Genomic DNA, 21,789 nt, shown 5'->3' on the forward strand with positions numbered 1-21,789 from the left:
AACTCAATTATTCTGGAAGTCAAAACATGCAAAGTGAAACACAAGAATAATACTAATCCCATATGGCCTCAAACCTTTGAGTATAAATAAAACACCTTTTATTTATCACAATATCGATTACTCATTATTTGTCGTTTCGGTTAATCAACTTCTTACTTGAATTCCAACACTTGTCCCATGCTCCTAGCATGCACACAATGTTTACCTATGGTTCTTACTTTGTGAAATAGATCACATTGAACACATTTCCAATCCTTCTCATTTCACAACTCCAAATCTGTTTTTCATAAGTCAAAGAATATCAAATTCTTGCTACTTATAGAATATGCTAGATTCTAACATTCTATGCAACTATCCTTTCGTAATGTCACTGCACCAAAGTCACAAAGACTATTGCCAATGATATTACAAAGTCCTCTATCGGAGATTGTTACAAGACAATTCCATAGACGTGATGTCTCTCACTCAAAGTACATTCTTTGAACATCCTTTTGCATAGAAGTTTCTAATCTAGTCATAGATTTCTCAATATTCAATTCCCAATATGGACACACTTCCATATGTTCCATATGACAACTCATTCTTAATAGAATCTTATCTATTCGTAATGATGTCGATACGGTCCATCCAATATGGAAACATTTCCATATTTTCCAATACTATACTTCCAACTACTCACAAGCGACCAATCCTCGTCGAACTTTGGGTTGTCCTTTGATAGTTGTTTAATTGTTTTAGTCAAAACCAATTCTAGTCCCTTTTCCCTCTAAATGCGCTCGACATTTGGAAAATTTTAGAATGGTCAAACATTAAAGCATTTGCAATCGATCCTATACCCGAAGCGTATGGGACACGACGCATAATGTTTTATTTGCTATGTTCTCAAAATTCGAATTGTGAAGAGGGATGCCGTAATCATAATCGAAATTTTAAGAACACACTATGTACCTTTGACTAAATTTATTAACATTTCTCAACCTAATCCTTTAGATTTGAAATGAAGCATAATATTCTCTCCCTTAATTATAGCAAAACAACCTTTCAACTCTTACAACTTTGCAAAGTATGACTCTTGTTTTCTATAATTAATATTGCTAACCTTGCAATACTTTCCTTAATAATCATACAATCATAACATTTATGCTCCCACTATCATGATGATTATTATAAAACATAAGACTTATGCTCCCACTAGCTTCGACATGTATTCATAAACATCTTAACTTTCAGAAAACAATACTTATTGAATTTCTTAAGTTCATGTTTCTAATACTTAGTGCTTTGATAATCCTTTATCAATGCTTCTTGAACTTATACACCTTTGCCTTCGATAGTTCATATGTGTGTCTAAACAATTAAGACTAATTGCCAAACCTCACAATTCAAGTTATGGAAAGGGATGTCGTAACCATGATTGAATTTGAGAATGCAATTTTACAATCACTATCTTCTTAAAATCTCTCTTAGTGAAAGCATTTCTTCACAATCATTTTCATGAAGGAGGAAATCTTATGACACTTATATTTGAGCGGTGTATGTGTTCCTAACCATGTGAATTTGTTAAAACTAAAGTTTACAACAAATTCAAACTCATATGGACCGAACTTTCTTAATCTTGATTTCTTGCCTTATGGTAGCACAGCTGCCCACCATGTCTTCCAAGTAGTTAAGCAGTTCACCTTTTCTTATCAATGTACCTTTCATTGATTAAGGTGCTTTTCCTTTTTATGCGTTCAAAATGAGAACTCATAGAACTCACATGCATAATTAACTCGATTGGATTGACACAGAGCCAAAATAATGTCATCACGATAGGTTGTAAACCTCAACTCGTGTGCTAGTGATGATCGATAAGGTTTATTTGATTTGTTCTTGAAACCTTTCAAGACCATTAAGACTCCCACTGACTCCTTGACATATAAGATTCTTTTGTCAATAAACATTTGTTGAAAAACAAATATTCAAGAGTTAGTGTAGCTTTTATCAAAACACTTCATAAATTGGTCCAAGTTGGTCTTTGTCTTATTCAAGACATCACAATCTTAACTTTAAGACTTGTTATTGGAACGAAGTATGATAGACTTCTTGATTTAACCATTTCTTCAATCCTTGATTCCTCTTCTTAATCATACAATTATACTAAGACTCACTTAGAGGATCAATTGAGATATGACTCTTAATCATTAAGACCTATCATAAAGCATAAAAGCTACTCTCCCTTCTTCTTAGAATGGAGAAACTTTTATCTTTCTGCCTTCTTGATTCTTCTTATTTGTTTTGCTATTGATTTAAACCTTTTTAATCAATTCCTAATTACACTTAATCTTGTAAGTATAATCATATTTACTAAACCTTTAGTAAATTATGACGAATATCTTTGTTACTCTTATGGTGAACTTGATCAATACACAACTTTGTGTACTCGATATCCTAGTCGTTCACTTGACACTTTGTCAATGAATTAGTCTAATTTCCAAATACAAAATTTATCATTCATCGTGCATCCACGTTGCATGATTCCAAGTTTCTGTCCAATTAAAATTTGGGCGATGAGAAACTCTCCATATTTGGTAAATTCTCGACTTTCTATAAATAACATAATAAGAACCAAATCCATTATTGCTAATAATAGAAACATTTTAACATCAATTTTCATTGTAAGGATAAATAAATAAAATTTAAAATCAAAATTTATTTTATTGCAGAAAAATTTTATCCTTACAATGCAACTCATTGAAAAACTTATGCTAATAGATCTTTCTTAGCAATCTAATTCTAACTCTAAGTAGTAGCTCAAGAATCTAATCTTCGAGAAACACGATCGAAATCCATTCCTTCACGGTTAGATTCTGCTCACTTCTTCCCTTAAGCTTCCTTTCTTTTCTTCGATCCTACAAAACATCAATTGTAATCTTATCACATTATGTATTCAGAATCTAGAATGAAGCTTAAAAGAGTTAGTCAATGGATTTTACCTAAATTAGAGCCATACGTTTTGACTCTCCCATCTCTTAGATCTCTTAGGTAAATGGGGCAGCTTCGTCTACAATGCCCCTTCTCTTGGCAATAAAAGCAAATCGACTCTTTTGGAATAGGACATGGAACTACTTCAGACATCGCCTTTCTCTTATGATCAAACTTTTCGATCATAGCATGTCTTTTGTTGCCATTGTCTATATCCATAGAGGTCTCGAAGGCAGATTCACCAATCAAATTTGCTTTTCTATTGCGCCAAATCATTGCAGATTCAGCAGCAATAAGCATATAGGTGAGATCTATAAGGGTCACGTCGTAGTTCATCATATAGTACTCTCTTACGAACTCACTATATGAGTTGGGAAGTGACTGAAGAACCCAATCAACAGCCATTTCCTCACAGACAATGGATCCCAACATTCTTAACTTATCAATGTGTGACTTCATCCCTAGGACGTGTGCACACACGGACTTTCCTTCTTTATGTTTACTTGCCAAAAGGGCTTGAGTGATCTTGAACTTTTCAAGCCTTTGAACTTGTGGGTTAGGGAGAATAATTGGAGGAGGAGGAGGAAGTGAAGCATGATCTCTTGTTCCTCGATCGAATCGTGGAATATCATCTTCATGTGGAATGCTTGTTCCACGGGATTTGAGAAGACCATAGTTGTCGAACTTTGACATCTACAAAACGGGAGAAAAATGAATTCAAGTTATTTGATAGATTGAGTCCTTGGTAGATCACCCAAATGAAATTCCAAGGCTAGGACCCAACACAATACGCTACAACCTAGAAAAGGGATGTCGTAATCTAGTTGCAGAATATTTGAAGGTAAGTGAATGACGATTCACTAATTTCCACCATGAAAAAAGAAATTTAAGTTTTAAATCTATGAAAACTCCTAGATCCTTTGAGATACATTGAACTTTCAATGGCATGTTTATATCTCGATATGCCCCTCTTGTTTGTGACTGGGATGCCGAGGATCACAAAGCGGGTGTGAATAACCATGCAAACTACATGGTGCCCTCACATGTTACAGTCACCTATTTGATGTGCCGGTAAACCACACACACTCCACCGAACTATGACAAACATTGAGTCACCCTTTGCTACCTTTACTTAGACCCATTTAGTGTGCCGGTTAACCACACACGCTCCACTAACGTCTTCCCAAGGGCACAAAGTGTAATTTCATGGAATTGCATCAATTCACTTTTGCCTAAGTAACTAAGATTGGGAATTTCGAAAAACATTTAGTTACTTTAGTAATTCATTAAACTTATAATGGAAGGTTTCGTCCTATCCTACCCGTTCGGCTAACGACCCTCCACTAGTCAAGAGTGCGGTGGGTAAGAGTGGATACCCATTCAATCGCCATTTTATAGGCAATTTCCTTAAACACCCCTTATAGACTAGCTTCGTGAATGAGGCCTACTAACGGTAAGACTGACTTTTACTCATACATATATATAATGTTAGGCTTTTAATGTTATATATATAGTATAGGGTGTATTTTATACTTTTAAAATATTAGGTGGTCTAATTTAACAATTATACTTTTAATTCAATTAAATCGTAAACCTAAACTTTTATGGATTTATTAAATCTCTATTAATTATACACCTTAATTAATTAATAAACCATAAGGGTGTGATTTGAACTTTTTCAAAACTATACTAGTTTTAGAATTTAACATTCCTAATTAAACTTTTAATCAACTTTTAAATTCCAAAACTTGAGGGCAAGTTTTGAAACATTTCAACACATTAGGGTTTAGAATTTAAATATACATCAAAATTAAACAATTAATCAAAATTTAAATTCCAAAACTTGAGGGCAAATTTTGAAACCTTTTTCAAAACATTAGGGTTTTAACTATTTAAATTTCAAAACAACAAAACTTTTGGGTTCAAATTTAAAATATAAAACCTAAAGGGATTAATTTGAAACTATTCCAAACTTTGTCAAGAATATTCTAGATCACATAATTCAAATAAGGCAATTAACTATAATTGGTGGTTATCTAATTAGATCTAGTTCAAATTCTTGCAAGATAATGATCAAATAATTTCCATAACTTAACATATATCAAATAAGGTAACAATTATCTAATTAGATGACCAAAATCTTTTACTTTGACAAGGATAATCATAAGGGATTAACAAAATTCGAATTTTATTAAGTTTAAACAATTATGGCAATTATCCTAAGTCATAATAGGTAAAAACCCCGAAAATCCGCCTATCTGACGAGTTGACTCGTCGAGTCAACCTTGGACTCGTCGAGTCTGCATGGACTCGGCGAGTTCAGCCATGGACTCGGCGAGTCCAGCCTCCAGAATCCAAAAAATCGAATTTTCCGGTTATATCAAGCATCAATACAATAGAAACCAATCTAGGCTCTGATACCACTGTTGGGTTTTGGTCATAAGACATCCTATGTGCTCATACAAACCCTAATGCTTGGATCTAGGTTTCTCTATTGTACATGCTTTGAATCCAAGACTATAAACCCTAATTCTAGCATATGGAAATCAATATTAACATATAATTAGGTTTAAGATATTACCTTGATTGTTATGTAGCAATAACAATCCCAATTCCTCCTTGTAATGACTTTAGAAAGCTTAGAGTCACAAATGTCACTCCTCTAATGGTTCACAAACACCATAAGCAAAAGAATGAAGAGGAGAGAGGATGGAGGCTGCCCTAAAACATGTGAAACCCTAGAAGGTTGCTTGTCCACGTTTTTGAGGCATAAGGGGTCTTTATATAGTAAGGCTATTAGGGTTATCTAACAAGGAAACCCTAATTTGGTTGCTTAAGCCCTAAGCAACCCATGGAGCCCTTTTCTTAAAGCCTTGGACGATTTCATATGGTCTTCCCCCATAGAATTCGTCCACCTTATAATAAAAGGCAATCCATGGCCCTAATTGCAATTATCTTATAATTACAATTCCAGTCCCTTAAGTTTAATTAATCTCTTTTAGTCACAAAATTAATTACCAATTAATTATTGACTAATATTAATTAAACAATATGATTTCTCCTTTAATATATTATTCTCATAATATATTAATAAATCATATTTAATCCTTTCTCTCCATAATTCATCCTATCAAGTTGCTTTGGTGAAGGCAACCCAAAAGGACCATGCACCATCGGGTCAAGTACATACCAAAATAGTTATGGACTTAGACACTAATCCAACAGATAGGCCTTCGAATAAGTGACCTAAACTCCAAATTCACAAGGAACAGAGGTAAAGCAAAATCTCACAGATTCTAAGTCTATGACATCCTAGTTACATATAACCTTAGTGCATCCACTTAGCAACTATTGACCTAGTAATGAAGATTTTCTTAGTTCTCAAGTAAGTAATTATAGTAACACGAAATACTCCTATAGTATTTTAGACTTATGTTTTGTTCTAGTGTTCTCATTGTGGTTGTGTTGGTAAGTTTTGTTGCCACATCACAACCATTCTTAGGCACGTGCTAATCACTCCTCGGACCAGTATAGTTGATCAGGCTATGCCACTCCCAAGACAGACCATACATCCCCGAGCTTACCTGTGATATTCAACAATCGTAATACTTTTGTTCTTGTCATTATGACATGGATTTTAGTATGAATGCAGGCACGTATACTTAGTTAAATATTTTATTATTTAAAAGTATAAACTCTTGGTCAGAGTATTTTAATCCCATTGTATTTATAGTTAGTATATCTTTTATGGGTTGACATACTTAATTCACTATAAACAATGCTCTAATACCAATCTGTCACACCCCAAAACCGAGAACAGCAGAAACGTTCTGGGGTGGAGGACGTCATGTAATGTATCACAACAATGTAAAGTAGTAAACAAGCAACAACATCATCCATTGCATTAATAGTATAAATTTAATTATAAGTGTGTTCGTTCATAGTATAAGACAACATAATAAGTAATCAAAATAAAAGAGGAGTCTTGATTTCTCCGTCTTCACAAAACCTGGTCGTCATTCTTGTTTATTTGTGACCAGAGAATACAAGTTATTTTGAAACCGAGTATCAACAATAAAGCTGGTGAATTCATAAGTATTAATGTGTCTTTGATTTGTAAATACTGTAAATTAAAAACTTGTAAACATTTGGAGAAAAAGATGAAAATGTTTGTAAGTAATCGTAAACGTTTGAAAACCCTAGGAAATCTTATATTCCCTACTAGTATAAAAGTAGTTTTCTACCAAGACTTGACTGTTTTGAAAGTAGTCTTCTACCAAGACCCGACTGTTTTGTAAGTAATTGTAAACGTTTGAAAACCATAGAAAATCTCATATTTCCTACTAGTATAAAAAGTAGTCTTCTACCAAGACCCAACTGTTTTGTAAGTAAGCATCACTGTAAGTGTGACGATTTTTCCCTATTTAACTATTATTATAAAATTATAGTCTACCTCGTCGTTTATGCGTATGAGTCGCAATATAAAGGTAATGAGGAAAATAGTCTATCTATATCAAATATGTCCTACCTCGTCGTTCATGAGAATGTATCACAAAATAAAGGAAGGAGAATAATATAATAACTAAAGATGTATCCTTTTGCATTAGGATATTCACGACGTGGAAACTCGCCGAACAGTACAACCGTGGACACCCGTCGACGCTCCTTTTCCCTACTGTAGCTAACAGCTTTGGGTGTGGAATGGTAAGTCCCAAAACATTTATAACAAATCCTATGAAATAGTATCTATTAAACGTATTAATGTAGACGTATTCATGTAAAGGTATCTCTGTAAACGTATTCATGTAAGCGTATCTATGTACATGTACTCATGTAAGCGTATCTATGTAAACGTATTCATGTAACATGTAATGTATTAGTATAGACTCATGAATGAACTGACTCTTGTGTGATTCCTTGTACTTGGAATTGTTAAGTAGTATCTCCTAACTATACCTGTTATAGTTACTAGTAATGTACGAGTATAACCGGAAGTATACCTTTACTACCTAAACGTACTGAACTGACTAATGGAACCTTTATACCTATATATCTACACATGATATATAATTAATATTTAGATGACATTCGGACGAGCAACCGATTCCCTAAGGCCACATCCCAAAGAGGAAAAGGAAATAAAGCGAGCTTACCGTCGTAAGTCCTTTAAACATTACATATATAACTATACCTGTATGGGCATGCATTTCACAATATAAAAGTATAAAAGAAGTTTTGTAATACCTTTGAAAAGTTTAATAACGAGGAAATGATGACTTGATATCAGTTTATAAAATGATTTGAAAGTAGTTTGTTTGATAAGACAGTTTAAGTATAAGGAAAAGCTCTGTTTGAAAACACCTTTGTAACAGAGTTTGAAAGGAAACTTACAGTGTGTAAGACAGTTTGATAAAGAGTTTTAAACATGTAAAAACATTTAAGAAGGTCATTTGAAGAAATCTGTTTGGTAAAACAATTAACGTATAGTAAATCCATTTACATGCTAGTTATTACTCACATGTGATTGATATAATAACTGAACCTGATTCAACTTTTATTCCCCCCATAAAGCATTTATAAACATTTAAAAGCACTTAAAAGGTTAATTAAGGGGTATGAACTCACTTGATTGATTGGGAGAAAGCGAGATGATAGTCGAGCAAAACTTCGACTTGGAAAAGTTGATTTTTTCAGGAATCTCGGGAATCTCGGGAACACAAAACCTTCCTTCGGGACTTGAAGGTGAAAACCGGGGCTTTGGGAGGGTTGCGGGGGTTTAAACGCAGAGTTTCGGCGCGAGAAAGAAGAGAACTGAGCAATGAAACTTGGAGCCCTTGAAATCTATTTATAGGGCCATATTTTGGGTTCCACATCGTGGAAAAGGGTGTGCCTCATCGTGGTGAGTCATCTTATCCTCTTCCATTGATTGGACGCCCTCAGTCACTGGCTGGGTCACGGCCAACTGTGCCGTGTCTTGGCAGACCTGACAGCCTCGGAGTTTGGACCTCGAACTTGTAAAATCCGTACCTTTTGCGTACGAGCTCTGTTTTCGACGTTCTTTGTATGCACGCGTAGCTGAAAATATACTCTACAACTCTCGTTTAGACTTCGTTGGCTAATTTGATTTATTTTTAATTATTTATTTTTAACAGGCCGGGACACGAAAAGTCCATTAAAAATCCATAACTTCTTTATCCGATGTCCGTTTTCGTCAAACATTTTACCGTTGTGCTAATATTGTTGAGACCTTCAATTCTCATTTAGGTTGTTTCGGCCAAAAGTCTCTCGATCTCTTTTTCGAGTTGTTAGCTGTCTACTGCTATATCCAGATCTTGGAAAACTCATAACTTCCTCACACGAAGTCAGATTTGGACGTTCTTTTTACGTACGTTTGAGATTTGATGATATCTACGACTTTCATTTAGATACCTAAGGCTAAAAATTATTGTATTGAACTTCACGTTTTACGTCTATCAGTGTTGCCGGTTTTGCCGAGAATCTTCGGTTGGTCATAATTTCTTCGTTATAACTCGGATTTTAGGGTTCTTTATATGTACGAAAACCTTGATACGATTCCTACTATTTTATTTAACCCAAATAAGATTTTAGGAAAGTTAAAAATTTGACCTAAATTTGACTGGTGTTACATTTTATTGTCTCGAAATATCGGGTTGTCACACGTGAGATATTTGAGGCATCACATTTGAGGTGCTAGTCTCACAAGGTTCTCAAGGAATCCAAACTACAAAAAGGTATGTTCTTCTTCTTGCATTTATGTTTAAAAGTTCCCCATGCTATGCTAGATAGGTTAAGAACCTTGGAAAACCAATTTTGCATGTATCATAGTAAAACATAGATCCAAGGTTTCTAGGGTTGCATGTACACCTTAGGAGTGTTAGAATGCTCAAAACCCTACAATGGTATCAGATCCTAGGCTTGTTTATTTGATACTTGATGCAAATTGTTGAATAAACTCAAGTTTTCTGCATTTTTCAGCATGAACTCGACAAGTCCATGGGGGGACTCGACAAGTCCATGAGTAAATTCACCCTACTCGTCGAGTAGGTTTGTGCAATCGACGAGTAGGAACCCCAAAATGCAGATTTTCGAGTTGTGCTGCTGGAAATGGACTACAAACATTACCCTAAACTGTTTTGGTCTTATAAAACTTGTTTTAGATGGTGTAATGGTTATGCGAATCCATTTCCAATGGATATTATCAAAATTTCAAGTTTTATATGGATAATTTATGATTCTTGAAATTGTTGATATGCATGTTCATGAACTTATGAGTTTAGAAGATCATAGGAATTATTTGTAACTTGATTGTTAGTTTAATTCTTGAAATTGTTGATTTGTAATGTTTGACTTTTGTAAAACCCACTTGCATGTGGAGTATTAGCCTTGTGACACATGAGAGATAGTGAGTGAGAGAGAGACATGTAAACACCTCTATAAATAGTGGGTTCATACCATTTGTAGAGGTGTGCTTGAGAGATGTAAAAGTGAGTATGTAAGTGTGTGTTATTTACGTAGTCTAGATCTAGATCCTTTTTGTAACACCATATACAATCAATACATCTCTTGATCACCCAAATCACCATGTTCAATTGTGCAAGCTTTAATTCCACATGCCAAACACTACAATTGCTCATACGTTGGTGGAGCGCGTGTGGTGAACCGGCACATCGATTGAGTATTAAACATTAAGGGTACCAAGTAATTTTCATGGTTACTTCACACCTTGTTTTGTGATGCTTGGCATCCCAGTCACAAAACCTAAAGGGCACACTCGAGATTGAAACATGCCATTGAAAAGTTCGATGAATCTTAAAGAATCTAGGAGAGTCATCTTTGATGGATCCAACTTTATGGATTGGATGAGGAACATCAAGATGGTCATTCGATATAAGGACAAGGAATATGTCCTCAACAAGGATCTTAAAAACCTTGAGTCGTCTGCTACTCCTGAGGAGATTGCTGAATATCAAGCACATGAGAGAGATGCAACCAAAGTGGCATGAATCATTTTGGCCACAATGATAGCTAAGCTCCAAAAGTCTTATGAGGACTACTATCCTTTTGAGATGCACCAAGATTTGATGGACTGCTACCATCAGAGTGCTCATCAAGAGCGATATGAAATCATCTACTCTATGATAAAAACTCAGATGAAGGATGGTGAACCCATCACAGGCCACATGCAGAAAATGCAAAGGTATGTGGACCGTTTGCTGAAACTGAATGTGAACTTCCCTGAGGAGTTGGCAATTAACATCATTTTGCACTCCTTACCTTCATGTTATGATCAATTTCGTATGACATACCACATGAACAAGGAGGAAGTTACACTTAGGAAAGAAGAGGAAGAGCCCTTCTAAGGGTACCCAGGGTAAACCCTTGATGGTTCCTCTTCAAGTGGAACCAAGAAAGGTTGCGTCACTACATCTGCTAACCCTAAAGAGGCTGAATGCTTCTATTGCCATGAAAAGTCGCACTGGAAGCAAAACTGCCCAAAGTACCAGCAAGATGTGAAGGATGGGAAAGTAAAACCCAACCATGCAGGTACATACACTATATTGTCTAATAATTCACCCCATTCTAATTCTTGGGTCCTTGATACAGGTTGTGGTATTCACATATGTACTGATTTGCAGGGACTAAGAAGAAGTGAGAATGTGGAGCATGGGAAGATAAACTTAATCATGGGGAAAAAGGATAGCTTCACCTGTCACCAAGATTGGAGTTTATTCTTTTTTGCTAAGTAGTGGATTAGTGTTAGATTTGAATAAGTGTTGTTACTCGTCTGAAATGGCGAGAAATATTATTTCCTTTCATGGTTTGTACAAACAAGGTTTTACCTTTTCATTTGATAATGATAGTGGTGGTATTAATGCTTTCTTTAATAATGTTTTTTTATTTTAAAGCATTACCTTGTGATGGTGTATATGAAACTGTGTCGGTTGTTGATAACCTAGGAAATAATGTATTGTGTATCGATTCTTCCACTAGTTTGGATAAAGCATCATTACGGCATAGTCGTCTTGGACATGTAAGCAAGAAACGCATAAGCCAACTCCAAAAGGATGGAGTCTTGGAGTCATTTGACCAAAAGTCAGATTATAGTTGTGAATCTTGTTTGCTTGGGAAAATAACAAAGTCACTGGCCCTTGTGCTAGGGGTGAGGGTTTGTTGGACCTCATACGTATTGATGTGTGTGGACCCTTCAGAACCGCCACAGGAGATCCTAACTGCTTCTATGTGACTTTTACTGATGATTTTAGTAGATATGGATATGTCTACTTAATCAAGCATAAGTCAGAGACCTTTGAAAGATTCAAAGAGTTCAAACACGAAGTGGAGAATCAGTTGGGCAGGAACATTAAGATGCTTCAATCCGATCGAGGTGGTGAGTATCTTAGTATAGAGTTCCTTAACTATCTTAAGGAATGTGGGATTATCTCACAATTGACACCTCCCAGGACACCACAGCTTAATGGTGAGGTTGAGAGGCACAATCGAACCTTGTTGGATATGGTTCGCTCCATGATGAGTCGAGCTTCACTACCAATCTCATTTTGGGGGTATGCCTTAGAGACTGTTGCCCATATCCTTAATCTAGTCCCTACAAAGAAGGTTTAAAAAACACCTCATGAGATGTGGACCAGAAAAGTTCCCAATCTTGACCATATCAAGATTTGGGGTTGTGAGGCTTTCGTGAGGCGCGAGTCTCACGATAAGCTCGAACCTCAAAGTGAGAGGTGTATTTTTATCGGCTACCCACAGAGATCCTTTGGTTACCTCTTCTACATACCTAGTGATAATGTGGTATTTATAGCAAGGAGAGGAGTCTTTCGCGAGAGAGAGTTCATGAACCAAGGAAACAGTGAGAGGCAAATTGACCTTGAAGAAATTCAAGAGTCAAGTGGTGAAGGAACCTCAAACCCTAGCAATCAACCTGAGGAGGAAACTCCTGTTGATCCGACAGATGAGTCTGTACCTTTGAGGCGTTCCACGAGAGTTAGGAATGCACCTGAGCATTACTATGGTTTCCATATTACTGCGGAAGGTGATACACTTATCAGTGATGGCACACTGGTAAGTCTGGATGAACCTAACAACTACACGGAAGCCATGGCAGGCCTTGAGGCTGCTAAACGGAAAGAGGCTATGGACAGCGAGATACAATCCATGTATGACAATCAAGTTTGGAACTTGGTTGACAATGTACCAGGTCGCAAGACAGTCGGGTACAAATGGATCTTCAAGAAGAAGACCAACATGGATGGTAATATAAAGACTTATAAGGCACGACTGGTTGTAAAGGGCTTTTCTCAAACTCTGGGAGTTGATTATGACGAGACCTTTTCACTAGTAGCGAAGATTAAGTCTATTAGGGTTATGTTAGCCATTGCTGCATTTCATGATTTTGAAATATGACAAATGGATGTCAAAACCTCTTTCTTTAATGGAAAGTTGGCTGAGGATGTTTACATGAGTCAGCCAGAGGGTTTTATCAGTACAGAGTACTCTAACAGAGTGTGTAAGCTTGAGAAATCCATCTATGGATTAAAGCAAGCACCTCGCAGATGGAATCTTTGTTTCGATGAGAAAGTCAATGAGTTTGGCTTTCGAGGAGTGAATATGAATCTTGTGTATATGTCTAGGCTAGTGGGAGTATAGTCGGCTTTTTGGTATTGTATGTGGATGACATACTACTCATAGGAAATGACATCCCAATTCTGCAGGAAGTAAAGTCCTGGTTTGGGAAGTGTTTTGCTATGAAGGACCTTGGAGAAGCTGCCTAATGTGTGCAAAATCACTTAGTTTTAAACCTACTTTTAATTATAAAATAAACACACAAAGGCAGTAGACTTATCAATTGTGGTATAGTTAAATAAGTAGGGTATCGAACACAGGGAACGGTAAATTAAAACTAAAAACTAATTCTATCTAAATTAATTAATAAGTAGGGGGTTTTCTCTAGTTTTACAAGACTAGAAACTTACTAACTATTACTTAATCTAAAACTTAGAAAAACAAAGAATTAACTAGATTCAATAATGGGAAGGAACTTGTGTTTAGTTCAACTCAATTGATCATACGGTTGATTTCAAGGTAATGGTGCAATGGATTAACTCTTTTGTTGGTTACCGATTCAAGTGATTAGATTCGCGTTCATTACACTAATCCTTAGCAAATAAACTAACTTAAACAGTGGCTAGTTGTCTAATTTAATTCAATTCAATAGGTTATTTATTCGGGTTAATTTAGACTTGCAATAGTTAACTAATTTGGTCCTTTAATTAACTTCTTCTTGATGGTCATCATACAAGCTCACACATGAATTTACTCAATTTTCTTATTAATTCTAGTTTCCTGTTCATTAATCCTAGACATATGACAAAGTGGTCACGTAGCATATGAGGTTGATAATTAATAGATGTTCATGCTACTCACTTACCTTCCTATTAACAGAAAATTAATTATCATTCACACACAAGGTTCTTTAGCAAGCTAAAATAACAAAAATCACCAACTTTAAATTAATCCTACCAATAATCAAACCATAGTATCAATTCCGTATCCCCAAACATAAGTTTAAGAGTTTTAGCTCATGATTGAAGTAAATAACAGCAAACAAACAGATTCTAATTGTTTAACCATAATGAAAAACAAAAGATTAAGTAGAATGATGAAATTTGCCTCAAATCTCCTTTGGAATTGGATTCTAGCTTGTATCTTCGTCCTCTAGGGTTTTTCTGACTCTTCAATCGCAGCTAACCTCTTCTGAATCGTTCTAGAATTTCTCCCCATCGTTCTGAGAAGTTATCTTTATATATGCGAAATGACTCGTCGAGTCAAGTGCCGACTCGTCGAGTCCATCTCTCAGTCCCCATACGCGATAAGTCTCTGGGTCTCCGAGTCTTTATCTTCTCGAATATTCGTGTGGACTCGCCGAGTAGTCGACCCTACTCGCCGAGTAGGTGTTGTTTTTAGTGTTTTTCTTCTTTGTTCCATTCTCGAGCTCTCAACCGCTTCTCCTGCTTCCTTTTGCTTCCGAGCTTCACTTTTGGACTGAAAACATAATTCAAACACTTTTAAGTACCTTTTGTCCATGAAGTGCCATAATTTAGCTAATAAATGAATAAAAATCTACACTTAATATGAACTAAATATGCACATATCAAAATACCCCACACTTGACTTTTGCTTGCCCCCAAGCAAAACTGAATTTTAAAACATTAGAATCACATATGACAACTCCAATCTAACCCAGCCATTATGCCAAGACCGCAACGCATACATTTGTGTCTAAATTTTTCCTAATAACCCCCCATACTCCAAATACTCACAATCCTCATAAACATTTGCCCACTCACCCCGAACTATGCTCATTTTATACATCCCTCCGAATCCATCCGCAGAAAACCTCTTACCCTCAAGGAATTTTTAGTTGAGCAACCCAAGCATACATAATCTAGAATTACAATTTATGATACCAATATGGAGCTCTTTTGAATTCTTCACTTCCTTGATAATTTGATCTTTGATTTCTTTGAATTCACCACCTTTATCGTTTGACTTTTGGTATCTTCAAATTTTGAATTTCTTGGAATTTTGATCTTTTGATCTTCACTTTATTTGCTCCAAAATTCTTCAAACTATTCTTGCAATTCTCTCTTTTTTTTACATGTACCTCTCTTTTTTTCACTCAAAAACCTACATGCTTAAGCAGGGGCGCTCAACCTCAACCTTTATTAGCTAACGATAATAATTTTCCTGGATACATTTCAGGTTTAGGCTGCTAAACATATTGCATCCCTCAGGCTGAGCAAGGTCATGTTTTTGTCCCATGATTTCACTGGAATAAGGAAGCCACAAATGCACTAGAACGTGTATAAGCTCAACTAAACATTTGGGTTTTCATGCAATTATCAATACAATTCTAACATGGAATCCTAATTTGCTTTTACCAAAATTTTCTAAATTAAGTCCTAAGTAATATTTTTGGTATGCAACAATTTTTTAAAATTAGACCTAAATTAAGATTCTAAATTTCTAATATGTGACCAACCCCCTACCCCACACTTAATTTATGCAATGTCCTCATTGCATATTATGCAAAAAAAATAAAAATGCAAATATAGAGAGAATTGGAACAAACTCCCCTGGGGTAGCAGTCGATAGGTTGATAACTCTCCTTTCAGCTCCATCTTCACTTGACTTTAGACATGGGAACAGCTCATCCATGACTCGGGTGTCAAAATCTCGTGTGGCAACTCCAAATAGGCAGGGAAAACAGTGTAAAATCTTCAAGAATCGATATGGAGGAATAAATGGTCAAGTGGTACACTCAACAGCATCAAATCAGCAGTCCTTTTTGTATAAAAATGAATGACTCGTCGAGTCATATATGCGACTCGTCGAGTAAAAGCGTGGACAGCTTCGAATATGCGAGAATACAAGGCGACTCGTCGAGTCAGTTTAGTACACTCGACGAGTAGACCATTGGACGAAAAAAATGGCATTCTGCATTTGTTCCAGCTTCTAATAAATCTTCAAAATCTCTCATAACTTCTAGACTCATTTGCTCATGTCCCTAGGGACCAGACTCGACACTTTGACTCTAACGCCGCCCTTTCTTGACTCTCTCTTTCACTCTTTATAACTCTCTTTCCTCTACAACTCTAAACCCTTCTATGCAAGCATTCCTAATCCAATTCTGAAAATCATCAAGGCAATCAAACATCAAGCATAAAAGTAAAAGTCTTAACAAATCCCAAAATACACCAAATAAGAACAAACAAAAACAAAATAAAAATTGTTCAATAAAAACATAAAGAACTAATCCTCCTCCTCATCATCATGATCATGCGCAGCTCCACTTCCACTAGCGCCACTCCTTCTTGCATTGATCACCTCATCCCAAGACGGAATATATGAGAAGTTACCACCATCGATATGCGGAATATGGAAGTGGTCAAAAAGTCGAATCTGGGATTGGTTGCTAAAGTTGATACCCCGCGCCATTTGATCTTGCAACCGCCTCATCTCAACATTGTACCAATCCATTGGTACTTCATCATTGTCTACCAGAATCACCGGCGGTTCCTCCTCTACATCTCGCTCTCGCCTCGATCGGACCCTCCTTCGCGGCGCCTCGGGACCAACAACAGGATCATCATGCGGGATAGCATAATGACCACCACCATAGTCCTCAATAATCCTAGCTCTCCTAAAAAGAATGGGATTGAATGGAGGGGTAGGAATCACCGTCATCAAATTCCACGCACCACGGGTCATCAACCCAAACGAGTTGGCTAGTCGGGTGACAAACATACCACCATTAATCTTCGACGTCTTGTGATCCTTGACCGCACCCTCCGCCAAATATGAAGCCAAATACCAAGGAATGTTGCAAAAAGTTTCTGGTGTGATAATGCTCCATAAGTAAAAGACATCAAGGTTAGAAACCTTGTCATCATCCTTTCGTTGGTTGATGGTGGTGGAGATAAGGCGATGATGAGACTGTGTGTGGGTGACCGAATGCTTCCCTACTGAGCTGACTTCGGAATGTACACTTTGTTAGCGATCGTGTTCCACCAACCCGTGCTAGTCACACCATCGGGAAACACCTTGTGAGAGCGTTCCATAAAGGCACGGAAAATAGCAGTCGAGACCACTGGCCGGTCATAAATACCCATCCGACAAGCAAGATCAACAACGGAGCACTGATGAAACTCGCCCCCAAGGCAGAAACTGACACTCATCGGTTGATAGCAGTCATCTCCTTCACGAAAAGATACCGTGGAGAAAAATTCCAGGCAAAGCTCCCGGTACACCGGCTCTTGAATACGAAAGACCCGGCTCCACCCATCGCAAACCATCGTCTCCCCCTCGTAACTAAACTCCTTTAAAAGATAAGGAGCCAAATCCTCTTCATACCACACACTTTGCAACCAATCCCAATCAATTCTGTTGGGCATGTAAATCTCTTTCTTTCTGACTTCAGCTAATTTCTTCTTCCATCTCGTCATGGTTGAAGCTGATTCGATTTGAGGAAAATTTAACCAAGGAAAATCTCCTTGGCGTCCACTGGAACCTTGACCTCTGTGAAACATTGTCCCTGCAACACAAAGAACACAAAACCCAGAGAAACACAGAAAATCATCAAAATAGGTCACACCTGGGTCCCCGACTGGACTCGTCGAGTCCATGAACGACTCGGCGAGTCGCAAGAACTGTGCGAGTCAGTCGGCGAGTCTGTCAAAATTCAACCACGAAATCTCAAAATTACTTCAAGGGTTTTGTCCAGGGACATGTCTAAAATGTATTAGGGCAAGAATAATCATCCAAAACAACATATTCAATGAAAAAGCAAAACCCTAAAAATTCACTATAACTCAAAATCGGGTATTCTATGAAATTACTACCATAGATCATCTAAAAATCATTGCTTTATCAGAATAAAGGAGGAAATTAGTTACCTTTCGTGATAGAAATCGATGATCTTGAAGAAAAATTGAAGAAGATGATGAATGCTTTAGAGAGAGCAAAAGTAGAGGTGCACGGCGAGTGAAGTGGGAAAAAACTGATTTCATTAAGGTTAAAACCCTAGTTACCGGTTGTAAAAATTAATTTTATTTTTTCTGTAAATAAAACAGACTCGTCGAGTCAGGGTCAGACTCGGCGAGTCTGGTCGCGATTTTATCCTTCTCTGAACTCTAAATGGACTTGTGGAGTCATGGTCAGACTCAGCGAGTCTCTTGCAAACAATTCAAAAATTATAAAATTATGCCATTTATTTAGAAAAGAAAATTTATTCCACCCCACACTTAGTCCATACGCACTCTCAAGCAGACATGTCCGACGATTTGGAAGATTAAAATCCAAAAAAACGAAAATTAAACAAAACTTAAAAAGATAAAAGAAACCAAACTCTAAATAACGGGTTGCCTCCCGTTAAGCGCTTCTTTTTAAGGAGGCGTTAGCTGGACCCTTCCCATCTACGTCTCGTCATCTTCCAGTACCGGGAATGCACGCCTAATTTTTTGTGGTTTGTACTTTGTCTTGTAAGCGTGAATCTTCTTTTTGTAAGCCCGTTTTAATTCCTCTCTCTTCTTTTTTACAGCATCATCCTCAGCTGCTTGGGATTCCCTTCTCCTCTTTTTCTTCTCCACCCCATTCTTTTTCACCTTCTCTTGCACCTCCTTTTCCTCAAACTTAATCACTTCATACTTTGTGAAAGTTCGTGCTCTAGGTTTCGTAATGAAAGGTTGATCAACATCAACTCTCCTATCATTTGCCTTCTCCTCTTTTTCTGTGCTTACCTCATCTTCAAGCGGAATTGCATCAAGACATGCTATATGGATGTGTTGAACTTCCGTGTCCATTTCTCCTTCTGCTGTTTGTTCTTCTAAAAAAGAATGAGGAAAAATATCCAAGTCCAACATATGCAGAGAACTAGCAACAAGCAGATCTAAGTCGTCCAAGTTGTTGGCAATTTCGACTGGACTCGTCGAGTCCAGGAAAGTGACTCGGCGAGTCGGATCGTATTTCACCACTTCCACTGTGTTTTCCGAGTCAGCTCCTTCCAGTAGCTTTTCTATCTCCTCCAAGTCCTTGTTAACATCTCCATACTCTCCAGAAGGTAGAAAAAACTTGCTTGGATCTTCTTCTTGTAAAAGTGCAAGTTCTTTTTGTAGTATCTCATCATCCAAATCGATAAATGAGATCTCTTCTTTTCCTTCCTCTTCTTGCTTGACTTCTGGTAAAGCTCTAAATATTGCTGACTCGTCTCCTACCCTTAACGTTAGTGTAGACTCACATACATCAATTAAAGCACATGCGGTGTTTAAAAATGACCTCCCTAAAATAATCGGAATTTCGGGGTCTTCTTCCATATCAAGCACCACAAAGTCTACTGGAAATATGAACTTGTCGACTTTAATAAGAAGATCCTCACAAACGCTTCGTGGATGAATTGTTGTCTTGTCTGCCAAATGGATCTTCATGTTTACCGGCCTTGGCTCCAGTAAATTCAGTTTCTTGAAGAAAGAGAAAGGCATCAGATTGATGCTTGCACCCGAGTCGTTCAACGCTTGAGTGACAAATGCGTTTCCAAATTGGCACGGAATTATGATACTCCCCGGATCACCCTTCTTTTCAGGTAACTCACTCAATATTATTTCCGCGACTTCAGCCAAATCTTTCCTAGCAGCAAAGAGACCCTTTAGTAAGTTGAAGTACTTGGGTGTTTTAAGCATCGTTTCTACAAATGGCATATTGACTTGTAGGGCTTTAACATGCTCCATAAAAGCTCTATAAGCTTCAACTTTTTCAACAGGCATGGCTTTGATTGGGAATGGCAATGGGGGATTATATGGCTTTTAGGTAATGACAGTTTTATCATTAACGCATGGACTCGTCGAGTCCATTAGAGGGACACGGCGAGTCTGGTCGGGCTTAGCTGGAGCCGACTCTTCTGCCTTTTCTGTCTTCCTATTTGAGATCCTCTGTGCATGTGTGAAAATTTCTTCATTGCTAGAAGTCACTGCACTCACATTCTCCATTCTCGGATTGTTTTCGGTGTTACTTGGAAGTTGAACCAGTCTTCTTTCGTTCACTTGATGTGCAAGTTGTCCCAGCTATTTCTCAATGTTGAGAATGGATGCATGCTGATTTCTTAGCATATTTCTGGTCTCGTGTATTGCAGCATCGTGATCATTGTGTCTCTTTTCGGACGCAGCTATGAATCTAGTGAACAATTCTTCTAAATCGGCTTTCTTTTCCATTATTGGTTCTTCCTTTTGATAGAATCCCTCTCCTTCTGCTTGTATTTCTCCTCCTTAGCCTTCTTGTATTCTTCGTATGGGAGCCATTCCTTCTTCGGTTTCCGCCAATTCTCGTCGTATCTATCGCCACTTGAGTAGAACACTTGAGCCTTCATGTTTCCATTTTCATCCAAATCACAATCCTTTGTGAGATAGGGCCCTCTACAATTCTCACATCCAACCCGAATAACATGGATTGTTTGATCCATTTTTGTCATCCTTCTATCTAGACTATCGAGCTTAGCTATCACCGCCGCCATGCTATCATTTTCCGAATTCACTACCCCCGGACTTAGTTCATTTCTTGGATTGTGGTATTCTCTAGAATGCTTAGAGGATTCTACAATTAACTCCTTGATTACCGGGGGTGCCTTCTTCGTGAGCAGGCCTTGTGAATCGGGCAATTGCCTTGTGGTGACATTGACTCCATCATAGAAAATGGAGACCTCTTGTTGGCTATTGAGGTCATGGTGTGGGCAATTTCTAAGCAAGCTCTTGTATCTTTCCCAAGCTTCATAAAGAGATTCTCCGGGTTGTTGCTCGAAGTTGGCAATGGCTTTCTTTAGCTTGGCTATTTTGGAGGGCGGGAAAAAGTGGTCTATGAACTCTTCTTTCATCTTGGCCCATATGGTGACCGATCCGGGAGGAAGTGACTTTAGCCAATCCTTTGCAGCACCCTTGAACGTGACTGGAAGCATGCGAAGAAGTTGGGTCTCGCGTGGAACATTCGATACATTGAAGTAGTCAGACATATCATTCACTTCGTCCAAGTGCTTGTAGGCATCTTCGTGATCCTTCCCATAAAAAGGAATCTCCTTGAGTTGAGCGAGAATATGGCCTTTTAGTTCGAAAGTAGTGGTTGCGGGAATTGCGGGCTGCACAAGTCCCGGGCCGGTGTCATCGCGCATTCTCTTCTTCCATTCCCCCATGGGGACTTCATCGATATTAGCCACAGTGATAGCTAAATCGTCTTCAAACTCGGATTCGT

General features: G+C 37.5%; 1 non-coding gene across 1 annotated transcript; it reads left to right on the plus strand.

The window, feature by feature from the left end:
- The first annotated feature begins 21,263 nt into the window (after positions 1–21,263).
- On the plus strand, positions 21,264–21,370 carry LOC111898803 (small nucleolar RNA R71). The gene has a single exon (XR_002852713.1). It is a non-coding gene; the product is annotated as a small nucleolar RNA R71 (small nucleolar RNA).
- The last annotated feature ends 419 nt before the right edge of the window (positions 21,371–21,789 follow it).

This window comes from Lactuca sativa, chromosome 6 (genome assembly GCF_002870075.4).
Source record: "Lactuca sativa cultivar Salinas chromosome 6, Lsat_Salinas_v11, whole genome shotgun sequence".
NCBI lineage: Eukaryota > Viridiplantae > Streptophyta > Magnoliopsida > Asterales > Asteraceae > Lactuca > Lactuca sativa.